The following is an 8,395-nucleotide window of genomic DNA, read 5'->3' on the forward strand; positions in this document are numbered from 1 at the left end:
ACTGAGCTCTGGACACAGAAAGGCAATGAAGCACCTATGTGCAAGAGTTCCCTCCCTGCCTGAGATCCTTCTGTCCATCCAGCCCCCATCCACTCCCATGCATCCCTCTATGGGAGCCCACAGTGACCTGCAGCTGAGCTCGCTGCCCCCGGTGCTGCTGCTGCTCTGAGTAATTCCCTCCACGATCCTTTGCTTCATCAGATTTCCAGCAGACACTAGGACCAGCAAAACATAGGCATGGAACACAAAAGAGATAAGGAGCGTGGGCTTATCTGCTCTCCGTGCTGCTCTTTGTCTGCAACCTGGGGGAAAAAAAACCCCTCTGTATTTACTCTTTCAACTATTTCCGCTCCCAACTTCCTCCCAAGGCTGGCCTTGGGAAACGTGCCACCAGAGCTTCCCACTCTGCTTTCATCTCCCAGCAATTTTCATCCTGGACCTGGCTCTCCTCCAAGGCATGGCACAAGCACAACACTGCTTCGGTTTGCCCTGCAGCGCAGCTAAGGAGCCTGTCCAGGCAGGTATTTTTTGGTTAAAAACATGTCTAGTCAAGCTAAAAAAAAGGGGGGGGGAAAATCACTTCCTATGATGTTTATAAAGTTGCCGAGAATAGTCACAAGCCTCATCAAATTGAAGCCTGGAAACTGCCCATTGGAGGAGAAAGTTGGGAACGGAAAGTCCTTCTGACTCAGAGGTTACACTCAGGAGCAGCAGCAGGAGCTGGTGTTGGTACAAACAGGCACCACTGAAACAACTTTGGTTCCATTGCACGAGCAATTCCAGGTGCATGAGGCTGTCTTCTGTCCACTCTTTTGTCCCACCTGTGCTCTGTGATGACTCAGATGAGCTGTCCTTGTTCTTGGTGTCCCAAAAAGCACTGCCCAGGAAAGGTGTGGAGGCTGGTGAGGGCACAGTAATGCTGGTGACAGGACCAGCACAGGCTTCATGGCCAGGGTAGACTGGTCTTTTCTCTCCCTCACCTTGGTGGTGTCCAAAGAGAGGTGTTTTCTCCTGACCCAGCAGAGAGGAGAGCTGCTGCTCCCACCCCTGGTGAACATGATGGGACTCTGAGACATTAGTGCTGGGCATGGGGGTAAAACACGTGCATCTGCCAGGCAGGGACCAGCCTTTGGAGCTGGATCTGGACCAGGAGCCAGCTAAAACACCTTCAACCTTGAAATCAAGTTGCTGGAAACCACAGACACGGCTGGGGCGGGGTTTGCAGCACCACCTGCGGCAAAGGTGAGCGACTGAACGCGCCGAACTGCTGGGCAGCGAGGGGGGCTATAGAGCAGACCACCAAGACGGGTGAATGGACGGGCCGGCCCTGTTTGCTCGGCGCCGGTGGCACAAGGCCAGCTGCTGTGCGTGCCGGCGGCCTCTGGCCACGCTGGGAACCGCAAATGCCCATCCCTGCTTCAATGAGCCCTTTCTTTGGGGCGCAGAGCCCGCGGTCCCTCCCACCGCCCCACACTCCTTCTCCTCACTGCTCCACGCTCGCCTGGAATCTCCTCCGCCAAATCCATCCCAAAAACAGGGATACCGCTCTCTCTGTGCCCGGCTCTGCTCCCCTTTCAGCCCGAGACAGGCATCTGTAGCACTCCAGGGACCCAGAAGGGACTGGTAGCAAGAGATCGTCGCCGTGGGGAATAGTGACCTGTGCTAGAGTCAGCACATGGAGACTGGGGATGTGAAAACGAGTCGTATGCTGAAACAACATGGCAGATGTGGGAAAATTGCAGAGTTAAATCCCTGTCCTGGTGTAGTGTTGTAAATCGTCGGCTGTGGTAAAGGAGACCCTTTCCTCCGGGCACCAAAGCCAGGCTCGGTGCAAAGGCAGTGGGGTGTGGGCAGCTCTCCCCAGTGTGGCCGGGAGCAGCTGCTGAAGTCCCGGCAGGCACAGAGAGGAGACTCTGCTGGGATGGCCTTTTCCCCCCAAGGTACCCCCATGCCAGCCACGTCCCGTCTGGGGCCGTGAGGGTGTCAGAGTCCCAGCTCCGGCAGAAATGTCGCTGGCTCCCGGCAATCGGCCGAGGGCCAGCGTGCCCCGGTGGCCCTGGGACAGGAGGGGAAAGGCTGTGAACAACTTTCCAGTGCTCCCTGGTAGGGGTTGACAGGCCGGATGATGCAACTCCGGGATGGTTGTGAGAAACTCTCCTTTTCCAAAGTCTTCTTCTGTCGCCCCAGCCGCGCTTCGCTCCGGACGGAGGCTCGGCGCTGCCGCCACAGAGCTCGATCCTATTCCATTGATTTTTTTTTCCCCCTGGATTTTTCCCCGAAAGAAAGGTATGGGCAGAGCTGCGGAGCAGTCATGTGCTGGGAGGACTTTCGGCGGCAGGGAGCTGGGATCCGGCTGTCCGCCGAGGGGAGGGAGGCAGGGGAGGAAGGGAGGCACCGCTGGCGCTGCCCCGCTGCGGGAGCGGGCGGAGGGGGGCCCCGCACAGAGACAAAGGAGCGGCCGAGGCCGGAGGGCGCACAAAGGAGCCGGCGGAGCCCGGGGCCGCCCCGTGGGGGGATGCGGCCACCGAGCCCCCGGGCTCCCCGCCGGCCCCGCTCCCCCTGCCCGGGGGAGAGCTCGGGGCCGCGGCCCCTCGCACGCCCAACTTCCCGCAACTCCCCGCCGCGCTGGGAAAGGCCCGATCCCCGCCGCCATCCTCCCCCTCGCCCCGGGGCTCTCGCTGCCCATCGCGCCGGTCCCGGCCCCCGGCTGCGCTCCGGCCCCGACTCCGTCGGTCCCGGCCCCCGCTGCACCTACCCGGCGGCGGCCGCTCCGCGGGGCTAGCTCGCCCGGTCCTGCCGTGCGGGAGGAGAGAGAACAGCGGGTCCCCTGCTTTTCTTCACGGTGCTGTCATCCTCCCTCCCTCCTTCCCTGATCCCCTCCCTCCCCTCTTCCCTCCCTCCCTCCCTTTCTCCCTCCCTCCCTCCCTCCTTCCTTCCTTCCTTCCTTCCTCCCTCCTGGGGCAGCGGCGGGGGGGAGCGGTCCCGGCGCCCGGACGCGGGTCCCGGGGCGGGGCCGGGCAGGGTCCCCGGGCCAGCCCCCCCGCTGCCCCCACCCCGACAAGCCACGCCGGGAAACCGGGAGTTACCGGCCCCAGCCCCGGGATCTCTGGAAGGTGCCGCCTCGGCGCTGGGGTGGGGAAAGGGGGGAAGTGGGGACCTGGGAACTCACAGACACCCCGCGAAATTGTCCCATCTGGGCCAAGGTGAGTCCCCTCCTGGACACCACGGGGTGATCTGGGCTATAGGCTTCCCGCCCAAAGCAGGGTGACACTGGAGTGGTCAGGGCTTTATCCTGCAAAGCTCCAAGGATGGAGCTAGTACAACCTCTCTTTGCTCACTGTCGTATTGGAGGAAATGTTTCTCCTTATATCCACTCCAAACCTCTCCTGTCCCAGCTCTCACCATCCCATCATGTGAGCAACCTGGCTCCATCTCTGTGACCACCTTGTGGGAAGGCTCCTCTTTGTTACCCTCAGCTAAAACTGGCTTCAAGGTCAGCACCTTTCTTCCCAAACTCCACTTTGTCCCCATGCAGGAGCTGTGGGGGGGTCGGTCCCACTGTGGTGTGCTGTGCTGGTGAGTTTGCATCTGTGTGCTCCAAGACGGCAGGGAGTGAGAGCATCCTACTGGGTGCAGCCCAGGAGTGTCGGGGGACACTGGCTGTCACTGCCCCTGCAGGGCAGGCTTAGGGTCCTGGAGCATTAAATATTACAGACATGGCTATTTTGGCTGAAGTGCAGAAATTCACCCAGCTCCCTCAGAGCTCTGTAATGTTAGACATCGAGCAGCTGAAAGACATCTGGTTCTGCAAGCAGAGATAGATCCAAAGAACTAGTCCCCATAAAAACTTTCAGCCTTCTTTCACATTCCTGACAGTTTTTCTGCTACACATGTGGCACAGGCAGCAAAATGCAGGTTTTCTTGGCATTTAAGTGTGGTGACCGACATTGCTCCTCAGTGGCTTCCTATGAGCCAAGGTGATGGGGATGGGTTTGCATGGAGTGCCAGCAGCCTGGTGGCACAGCTGGTATGCAAACAGCAAGGCAGGAAAGCCTGCATGTGATGTTCACAGTGTAGCCTTCCTTCCTTTCCTTCCTTTCCTTCCTTTCCTTCCTTTCCTTTCCTTCCTTTCCTTCCTTTCCTTTCCTTCCTTTCCTTCCTCTTCCTTTCCTTCCTCTTCTTTCCTTCCTTTCCTTCCTTCTTTCCTTTCCTTCCTTCTTTCCTTTCCTTCCTTCCTCTTCCTTCCTTCCTTCCTCTTCCTTCCTTCCTTCCTTCCTTCCCTTCCCTTCCCTTCCCTTCCCTTCCCTTCCCTTCCCTTCCCTTCCCTTCCCTTCCCTTCCCTTCCCTTCCCTTCCCTTCCCTTCCCTTCCCTTCCCTTCCCTTCCCTTCCCTTCCCTTCCCTTCCCTTCCCTTCCCTTCCCTTCCCTTCCCTTCCCTTCCCTTCCCTTCCCTTCCCTTCCCTCCCCTCCCCTCCCCTCCCCTCCCCTCCCCTCCCTCTTTTCCTGGTTTTAGTGGTCACCCACAGCCAGTGGCTCTGCAATCCAGCTGCAGATAAGCAGGATAACTGATAACTCCAGGGCTCTGGCTTCTGCAGCATTGTTCATGGAGCTGGGGTGAAGGGCAGTGTCTTGGAAACGTTGTCTAAATGAGGCAAACCCAGGCTGGCAGGATCAGGTCTGTGTAGGCTGTCAGGTTGATCACGTCATAAAAAAATTGGGTGCCTGGCTGGCCGCACACTGCAGGAGTTTTGTGGGGTTTTGAGACATGGCAAAGCATTTTTAAGCTCCTCGCTTGTTATTTCAACTTGGAACATGGCATTCTGCCTCGGATTTTGTGGGCAAAGATCTTGGCAAAATTACAATCCTAATATGTAAATAATTTTGAGATGAGGGCAGAGAGAGGCTGCTGGGCAGTTGAACACTCATGCTAGTGGGGTGTCACTGACTGTAGGATGCTTTTGCGGTGGTTCCAGAGGGTGGCAGGAGCAGAGGAGGGACCTTCCCCTGCTGTGGGGCACAGCCTGAGCCCGGGGTGTGCTCCCTGCCTGCTCTGCATGCACACTGGGGCTCGGGACGGAGATCACCTTCCTGCTTCATCAATAAGTAAAGCTGGCACGGGGAGGAACAAAGTGTCTCCTCCACCCCTCAAACTGCCGAGAGAGACGGCGGGAGAGGCAGGGAGTTGTGTTTCCTCCGCCCTTCACCAGCTGCGGGATCACATTCCCTTCGTCCCCCGTTCCTCACCCCAGGGATAACAGAGACGCTTCTCCTCGCTCCCTATGTTGCACATGGGCGTGTACACGCGTGCGGGAGGAGGCAAAGGAGCAGTCCCCAGAATGACATCAGGAGCAAGGAAAGGGCGACGTGTCACTATAGCAACCAGGATGCTCTGAGTTTTCGGGGAATAAAGGCATCTGCTGCTGGTTTTACGTCCTCAGTTCAAGTTGATGATGTGGGAGTGACCAGGTCAGGCTTCAGTTTAAAAAAGCCTCCACTGGTTTTTCCTCTGTTATCACCAAGGCAGCATCTGCCTAGGACACTGGCATGATAAAAAGCATTATCTTATCTCGCAGGATCTGCTTGAACAATTTGGGTATAAAATAGAGGTAATTAGTTGTTTTTTGGGTGGTAAAACCTACTTAATCTGTAGGAGACAAAATGGGGGTGGTGGTGGAAATTTGAGTTAGTCTGGAGGGAAGAGAATGATTCGAGGTAAAAATGAGGTAATCAACAAGTAGAGAAAATTTCAACTAGAAAACTTTAGGTAATCTGTAAGGCACAGTGAATATTTTGGGGGTTAGATCTGAGATGATCTGTAGGGGACAGAATGACATTTTTTGAGATAATCTAGAGGTAATCATCGTGGGTTTGTTTAGTGGTACCATGTACGCAATCTGTAGGGGAGAGAATGAACATTTTGGGGATAAGATGGAGGTAGTCAGAAGGTTCTTTTGGTTGTAAAATCTGTGCTAATCCGTAGAGGACAAAACTTTTGGGGCCTAAATGGGAGGTAATCTGTAGGGGACTAAATCTTCATCACAGATTGTTGCACAATATCATCCTTTCAGTTTTAAAAACATAACTCAATGAGCAGCAGGAGTGATCCATGTCCCAAACCACTTCCACCTTTTTTAAACACCAGTGGCTCCATCTGCTGGGAGCAGAAAGTGGGAAACGATGCAAAATAAATTTAGGCAGAGATCAGGGAGTTGCAGAGTGGTTTGGGTTGGAAGGGACTTTTAGGATCATTTCGTTCCACTCCCCTGCCATGGGCAGGGACACCTTCCACTATCCCAGGTAGCTCCAAGCCCCTCCAACCTGGCCTTGGACACTTCCAGGGATGGGGCAGCCACAGCTTCCCTGGGCAGCCTCACTACCCTTACAGGGAAGAATTTCTTCCTAACATCCTATTTTTCCATTTTTTAATTTTTTTTTTTCCCCTGCTGAAAGTGGGCTGTGACAAGGAAATTGGCTCCAACGAGATCAAAGATCAGTGCGGGGTCTGTGGCGGGGATGACTCCCAGTGCTGGACAGTGAAGGGGACCTCCAGCCGCCCTCCCCCGCATCCCGGACAAGCGTCCGCCGCACAGGGCGGGGCGGGCGCGGCTCTGCCGGCAGGGCCGGGGCCGGCACAGGCGTCAGGGGCCCCAGGACACTGGAGCCCTGGCGGTCGCCCCCCGCCCCATTTACTCGTTCAGAGCGAGGAATGGGGCGGCAGCGGCGAGGTCCAGATGAGGCGTGGGTCTTCGATCCCCCGTCCCGTACCTTCCTCTACCCCTCCTACTTTCCCTCGCCTTCTGCCTTCCCCCCAGTTCCTGTAACCCCTGCCTCCCCACGACCCGGTCTCCCCCTTCCCCCTCCAGCATCCCCTCTGGATCCCATCCTCCAGACGGGGGCCCAAGGGCTGGGGGGTGGCACTAGGGGAGAGGGGCACTGCTCTCCAGGACAAGTCTCTAGTCACGGTGCCTAACTGTACCTGCCTGCTACTGATTACCTCATTTTTACTTCAAGTGTTCGTTCTCTACCCTGCATGTGACCACAGCTTTTCCCTCCACAAATGTCCCCTACAGTCACCAACACCAGCTCCACTTTTTGCCCTGCCAAGGCAGCAGCTCCCTGACCCACTTCAATCACATCAAAGCCTCAAATGGTTCATTTTGGGGATGGCGAAAACCTACATCCTAAGAAGGAGAGGACATATAATTCTGTGTTTATTAAGTGTAAGACAACTGGAACTTGCTTTCTTCCCATGGGTAAATGGAAGGACCAAGATTTACTCTGTAATCTTTAGAATCAGAATGGTTTGGGTTGGAAAAACCCTAAAAGATCACCCAGTTCCAATCATGGAATTTATTTTCCCCCTATATTATCTAAAGCCCTTTGAACTGGTAAGAGTTAAAAGCAAATCTCCTGATCCTCAGGGAACAGGCTAACTTGCACGTTCCTTTGGCATAATAAAGCAATGCTATTTCTGCACCTTTTTGAGTCTCCAAAGCTTGCTTAAAACAAAATGCCTCATGTGGATGCTGAGCATGAGAATAGAAAACCCCAAAAGATCCAATTTATTGGCAGAAGACTTTACAATTCCTCCTCTTTTCCTTTTCCCAAAGGAAATTCCCCATGGATCATAAACAATAACAATTTCCCCCACCCTCTAAAGAGGGAGCAGGTTCATCTCAGTGCCAGGGTGTGGGTGTATCACCCCGGAGCTGGGAGCAGGGTGTGTGCACAGCCATCCCAGAGCCTCCAGTCTCCCATAACCTGCACCTGGCCTTCCCAAGGCAAGCACTTTAATGAGAGCTCTAATGACTCCCTGGCTATGGGCTGGTATCAGGAAGGTATCAGTGTGAAAATCCTCGTTGTCTTCCAAGGGCCGAATGCCATTTTTAATCATTGACCCACCTGTCCTTGGACTTTTCCTCTTGAACCTTCCCACATAAACCTCACAAGGGAGTTTCCATCCTCTGTGCCAGGGCTGCCCTGCTTTTTCTGGGGAATGCAGAACTAAGAAAACTTGAGAGTTTTCTAGCTGTTTTTTGTTTGTTTGTTTTTGTTGTTGTTTTGGTTTGGGTTTTTTTGTTTGTTTTAATGCTTCTATGAATAGTTAAACACATATCCCCTCCTACTGGGAAACCTCTCTGCTTGTAACCATCAATGGGGTGTTCCACCCTCTCTGCCGCTGATGAGTCCTATGCCAAAGAAGGCTGTAAAAAAGCCAAGCTTGGAAACTCCGTGGTTTTATCCCATTTTCAGAGCCCTGGGATGCAGCTGTTCCTCTCACCGGGCTCCTGCTGCCACCTGCCGACCGCCCGCCGCCCCCTCGCCTCCTTGCGAACTGGTCCCAGTTTCACAGCTGCAGCCCTCACTGGAGCGGGTGCTGCCTTGGGTTTGGGGAT

At 55.2% G+C, this 8,395-nt stretch overlaps 1 protein-coding gene across 1 annotated transcript in view; it reads right to left on the reverse strand.

The window, feature by feature from the left end:
• CHST3 (carbohydrate sulfotransferase 3) overlaps positions 1–2,866 on the reverse strand; it is an 11,221-nt gene extending 8,355 nt beyond the window's left edge. Inside the window, exon 1 of the mRNA XM_048311037.1 lies at positions 2,756–2,866. The gene's annotated coding sequence lies outside the window, so the exon portion shown is untranslated. The remainder of the gene's footprint in view (positions 1–2,755) is intronic.
• Positions 2,867–8,395: the final 5,529 nt, after the last annotated feature.

Source organism: Corvus hawaiiensis, chromosome 8 (genome assembly GCF_020740725.1).
Source record: "Corvus hawaiiensis isolate bCorHaw1 chromosome 8, bCorHaw1.pri.cur, whole genome shotgun sequence".
Classification (NCBI taxonomy): domain Eukaryota; kingdom Metazoa; phylum Chordata; class Aves; order Passeriformes; family Corvidae; genus Corvus; species Corvus hawaiiensis.